The following is a 6301-nucleotide window of genomic DNA, read 5'->3' as shown; positions in this document are numbered from 1 at the left end:
GACATGTACACACAAGTATTATATAATGAAAATCAAAAGAAATTTCCATCAAAGTGAGTCTGGCATGGTTTTTTATGCCAGGCCCCGGGGAAGACGGGAGACAGATTAATCAGACTTCATGACCGCCAGAAGTCGTAAAGGTGGGCCAGCTTGGCTCATATTTGTCTTATTGCAATAATCCTGATGACCTACACAATGCCATGTCTTTCTTTTATGAGCACTGAAGTCATTACTGTGACTTACATTGTGATAAAACTAAAAAGAAAAAAAACTTATAATTATCAAGTATACATGTATCAAATTGTGCATGTCAGGGTGGAATCTGTTAGAATTAGTGATTCTACCAGAGATCCTGATCAGTCTCTCTGTCAGAAACTCCAATCGGAATCTCTGTCAGCGATTCTACCGAGTCTGTAAATTTTAAGAACAATTGCATAAAAGACGGTCAGAACTTTTCAACTTTAATTGGTGACACTTTAGAATTAGATCACTGGATTGACTTGAAATTTAGGATTTGTAAATGGGAAACCACCCTAACACACTAACAGAATCCTGATCAGAGTTTCTGCCTCAGAGTCTCTAACCTGACATATACTTGCCATTAAACACAACGCCTCACTACTTTATATTCCTCCTCAGTTTAAGTATGAGAATTCCATTGGAAGCTCCCCTGAAAGGTGGCCTAGATCCATACATGTACCTGATTCATACTGCAACAGAGGCAAGGTCACCCACAAGGTCAACCTCAAAATGAGGCCCAACACAGTAAAGGCAAGGTAACCACAATGATATCATCTACTCAGAAGATTGGACTGGCATTAAAGGGTACATGTAGATCAATGGGAGATTGGTCTAGTCAATCTTCCCCACAATTTGATTTCCCTCTCTGCTATTGCTTTAGAGAACCTGGTTTATGTGAATTGAATGATGTTCACTGTATTTCACATCACTTCATTGTTTGCCAGGGTCTTGCCTACTCTATTTGTTTCTACAGGCCATTTGTTTCTACCTCTACATTTGTACATACATGAATATATTGACAAGAGTAAAAGTTAATTACAGTTATTTATACAGTGTTGTGCAGTATTGGAAGTTAAATCCTGCTATGTTCTGCTCTGTTTGTATTTGTAGTGTCAGAGCATGACTGGTAATGTGTCTTTAAGTACCTTCTCAAACAGCCGTGCAGTCACTTCAAAACCCTTTAAAACCTACTTATAAACTGCTCCAGAAACTCCCACCTCTTGTTTGGTTTGCAGACTGTAGACCCCCACTCAGTTTACAGTTAGGTCCACCCAACCATGACAAGACAGGAGGCCTCACAGTTATCAACATGCTATGGGATAGGGTTGATTACAGTGATACTTACATGTACTATATTAAAAAAAATGACCAGAAAATAGACTTTGAAATTCCACTTTTAGTAAGTTTTACCGCCCTGAAATTGCTTTGGGTGCCTCTAAAGCTTTTAGAGGGCAAAATGTGAAACTACACAGTGACAGATGAAAAATCTACACACCTGTTTCATGACCTGAGGAAAATGTCCCTGGTTGTCCTGTCCAACCCTGGTCTACATTGTAAAGCAATTATTCCAGATAACTGACCAGGAGTTGCTATGCAACAGGTGACATTGGCATGTACACATCACCTGCCAGGTTAACCCAGGGATGGTACAATATTGTACATGTTGTGCTGCAAGGGGTTTTCCTTAGTCTCTACCAGACTCCTTTGCAGGCTGAATAAAACGTGCAGGCAAACTGGACCCTCTATGGCCGGCCAACTCCTCTGGCCAATGATTTCCCCCTTTGCCGATTTCTACTATTTATTCAGCCTGCAAAGGAGTCTGGTAGAGACTAGGTTTTCCTTACCAGACATGTTTTTAAGCACGTTTCTACATTTGTCCTTGTACAAAAAAATGAATTCCAAGAAACCTCTTGAGTGTACAGATACTGTAAAAGCATTTACATATATCTTTGCGGTGCTTTTATTTTGCAGTTGTGTGTTAAAATAAGGCTTTTGTAGTATTTGTAGTTCTTCTGTAGTTCGGTAGAACTATATAACACATCATATGATTTGTGATAAGAGGTCACAGCAAAAATGTGAACGTAAAAGCACAGTGAAAGTTTCTGCATTTACAGTGAGTTAATGCATGTGTCACCTTGGCCAGTCTGCGCATGCTCTCAACATCAATTCAATCATTTATCAATGAGTACAATTAACAACCATTCACTGAGCAATAACCTCATACAATGTACATGAAAAGACATCTGTTGATTCTAGTGATGTCTTACAATGTACTACAGTAGTAGGGAACGTATGTACAACATTTACTAGTAAGCCTATTCATTTTTAAGCCTACAATGCACAGGCAATCACATATTTCAAACCAACTTGCATGGAATGAGCTAAAGTCTGTACTAAAAATAAACTAAAGCCATTTTCAAGGAAAGAGGATCGTAAAAATAAGACTTCCATTAGTTCCAAGGAGGATTAACTTATGAGTTATAAACATACCACACAATCCCCAAACCTAAGTTATAACCAATTATACAATGTATGACCAGGAAGTCATTTTTAGGGAAGTCTTTGAACAAGAAAGGAACAGTAAATATATACACTGAATTCAAAGAAAAATTGGACCACTGTTGACATTATTCACTGAGTCTAACAAAGATCCTAAGTCTTAGACCAACCTCAGTATAACATCTAGTGATAATAGGAATGTTGGAAATGAAACGTACAGTACATGTACCTTTCTGCCTGTTCTCTCACCTGCACACACCTGTACCTGACAACACCTGTTCCTCCGGAAGGTATCCGACCATGACATGACCTTCCCACGTGTTACATGATATCATGGCCATTAACATGCAGTGTTCAAGCACTGTTAACACTTCAGGGAAGCATGGATAATCGTCTAACCTGACATGCAAATTTTGCCATTCCTTATCAAGAAAATGATTAAGGAACAGTTAACTCCTTTACAGGTATGGATAACTGCACGGCTTCAATATCAATTTTTCAACGTATGTTTTGCCTGTTACCTGCAGACTACTCAAAATACAGTTAACATTTAAATGTATTATACTAAAAGATAGATAAACCTGTGGGTGCATGTATACAATGTAGATGAATACACACGTTATTCTTTTTCAAATGTGTGTATTACTACCGGGTAAACAAAATTGCTTTGGAACGAAAGCTTGTTCTGGGCCTTAAACAGGAACTTTATATTATAATGTAATGCTAGTATACAAGAAAAAGGATCAGCTGATCAGTGGTATGTTACTTATGAATCATTCATTACCAAAGCCTTGATGTCAGTCATAAGTTCTGGATTACATATTAAAATATTGTTGCATGTAGGACAGTGACATTTGATATGATAATGCAAGGGCAAACCACAAATATGTTTCCAGATTATCTTTCTAATGTATATATATCAAGCTACTTCCCAAACAGAAATTCAAGTAATGTGATTGTAACAGTCAATAGGTGGGACGTGGGGCATGAATACAAGTACTTTACTCTGGACTTCACCATCACAATTAACTGTTGTTTATTTATAAAGCAATCAATATCACAAGCTGTACCTCGGACCTAAGTACACTCTCTATAACTTATAAAACTATGTACCATGTATGAGACATTTAGACTGGTTTTGTGGAATATGGGTAGGTAGGTGGAATATATGGTAATGCCTAATGGTATCTAATTTCATTTCATGATACAATATATGAAGAAGTTGATATCAATATGGGACAAACAAGGAACCCTTTCCCACAACAGACTGCAAGTTATAATTATCAACACTAAATGATTGTATATGTATGCCATAAAAACATATGGGAGATCAGTGCAGCTTAACTTTGGCACATATTTCAACTGATGGTATAACTACATGTAGATGTGTCCATGAACTCTAATGCCCTACAATACATAATACATGTATACAGGTAGCTCTAGATCTACTGCCTGTCACATGGTCCTGGTGTGCTTTCTGGGCATTTACATTTTAATAATATGGATTGGTCCTTTCAGTTTTTATTAAGTGGTGACTGCTGATCAACCATATACATACAGTGACGAAAATTCAATTTGTGCGTTGTGTGACCCTTGATTTCATAATTGGAATATGATCATCATTGTAAGATGTAAACTGTAAGTTAGGATTTATAAAGAACAACCAAACATACAAAACCTTAGAATTTTTGGAAAGGGGAATGTCTAAATGTAACTGCTGATGTGAGAAAATTGTTACTAACCTTCCTCGAAAGAAAACCCTTTGTTGGACTGCAAATGTGTGACAGTCTTGTTCGTTCACCATGCCTCAAGAGAAAAACATCACACAGACTAAAGTACATGCATACGTCTGTAATGTAAGTGTACCGCTCGCTGCATGTTTGTTTCGGACTCACTCTGCAAATTTGACCTCTTATTTGCTTTTGGGGTGTGTAAACTAACTATCAACAGTCTTCCATATATGATCTACTCATAGTATGTGTCATACTCATAAAGATAAATGTAACTTTGATGAGCAATTTTGTTTGCTACAAGCTTAATCATTTGGTCCACAGAATGGCTGCATGTACTTGTTACAACACAGAGGCCCTTTGGAAAGTTATGCATTGCATGGTATGAAGTAGACAATGGTCAATAGATCAATGGTGCGTCCTGCTATACTAGCCACAAAACATAAGTTCCTATATTATAATTTATATAGACTCAATAATGAAAGAAAATAGCAGATACTAGTTCAGAAATTATCACCGAATATCAAAGGACATCTGCATCAATATACATGTATAAACCTGTCCAAAGCATACCTAGAAGTTGGACGAGAATGGCATTATTCAGGGTGCAGGACTTGTTCAAGATTGAACTTTTGAACTCTGTTTATCATGTGTCTTTGTTATTCATGTACGATTGAGTAACACCAGATACAAATGTATAAACACGTGACGAATGTCAGATCTATAGAGACAGCGTTTATAAAACATTACCACAAGGATGTGATAGCAATACCAATATGTAGATACAATTTTATCATCATCAAGACATATAAAATATCAAAATGTAATTATGACTGTCAAACCTGTTCACTAAAGAGACATGTAAGGATGGGCTTCAAGTTGTATAGAGGAAGAAGTTTGTTGCAACGAAAAAGTTTCCTTGTTTTCCATTCTGTAGAAATGTTCACAATCTTTGACACTGTGGTTTACATTTAACATCACTCTTTTCCAAATAAATCAACAGAAGAACATACCAAAAGTCAAAGTCCAACATAACAGAGAAACATGTACATTTCTATATTTGCTTTGTTGACCAATTTCAACTTAATTCAAGGCTTCAAAAAACATCAGTCTTGACTTCCATCAAGGTATTGCCTCAGACTTTGGGCAGTCGGTTTCTCCAAACTTGGGACCATTTTGGGTCTGTGCCCAACTCCCTTCCTCCAGAGGCAATGAGAGGAAGTATTTCAAACCCCATGACTGCTGTTATCAAAATATCCAGCTGGCTGCTCACTCTCCAAAATATTACAAGGGTTGAATGAAATGCAGTAGTGCACTCCTTTTAGATTTAGATTCTTTAAGAAAATATTACCAACCTGCTTGCGCTTATAATATAAGACCTGTGTGCATGTTGGTAAGAAGATTCCTCCCGGGAAAGAAATTATCAGCTTTGTCGTTGCACATCACTGCCTCCTTCCTTGATCATAACATGGCATGCAAGTGGATCAACCTCAGGCCAAGTTCAATATCAACTGTACCAAATATGGAGGCTGTGATGATTCAATCTGTTCTAGAAGACACATGCTTCACATGTAAGCCACCATTGACCTCATGGTGAAGACATGCCCAGTCTGTTTTAGCATTAGATACCGTAACTCAGATTGCTATCCTTAGGTTCATCAGCAAATCAAAGGATCCAGATCCAGAGTCAGAACTTTTCAGTTTTCTTGTACTATAGAGGGTCTGCATGGGGGGAGGGGGGTGGGTGGGCTAGTAATTACGAATTACGAAAAATTTTTGCCGCCAATTACGAATTACGTGAAAGTCTGATTATGACTTACAGTCAAACCTGTATTCAACAACCACTCAAGGGACCAAGGAAAAATGGTTGTTGACTGGGAGTGGTTGGATGGTCCAGTTGGGGGGGGGGTGGTTCTGGTTGGTATCTTGGCAGGGTAGGCTCTTACTTTACAATAATAAGCAAAAAAGAAATACAGAGTACAATTTAATGGTGAGATTTTATTGACATCACACACACATGACTTTGAAGTCAAAGTGATTTACACAATTTT

The 6301-nt window shown here is 37.6% G+C and overlaps 1 protein-coding gene across 17 annotated transcripts in view; it reads right to left on the bottom strand.

Annotated features, from left to right (window-relative positions):
- LOC109464392 (protein FAM65B-like) overlaps positions 1–6301 on the bottom strand; it is a 47225-nt gene that overhangs the window by 24518 nt on the left and 16406 nt on the right. The window contains exon 1 of one of the 17 annotated variants that reach the window (XM_019761346.1): positions 4263–4366. The exons of 14 other annotated variants lie outside the window; for them this stretch is intronic. The gene's annotated coding sequence lies outside the window, so the exon portion shown is untranslated. Of the gene's footprint in view, positions 1–2749; positions 2847–4262; positions 4367–6301 lie in introns of those variants that run through there. 2 more of the 17 variants (XM_019761347.1, XM_019761353.1) reach the window with 2 other exon arrangements.

The sequence above is a fragment of the Branchiostoma belcheri genome, unplaced genomic scaffold (assembly GCF_001625305.1).
Source record: "Branchiostoma belcheri isolate BF01 breed outbred unplaced genomic scaffold, Haploidv18h27 scaffold138, whole genome shotgun sequence".
Classification (NCBI taxonomy): Eukaryota; Metazoa; Chordata; class Leptocardii; order Amphioxiformes; family Branchiostomatidae; genus Branchiostoma; species Branchiostoma belcheri.
Note: the sequence above shows the minus strand (reverse complement) of the source record. Positions and strands in the feature narration are given on the sequence as shown.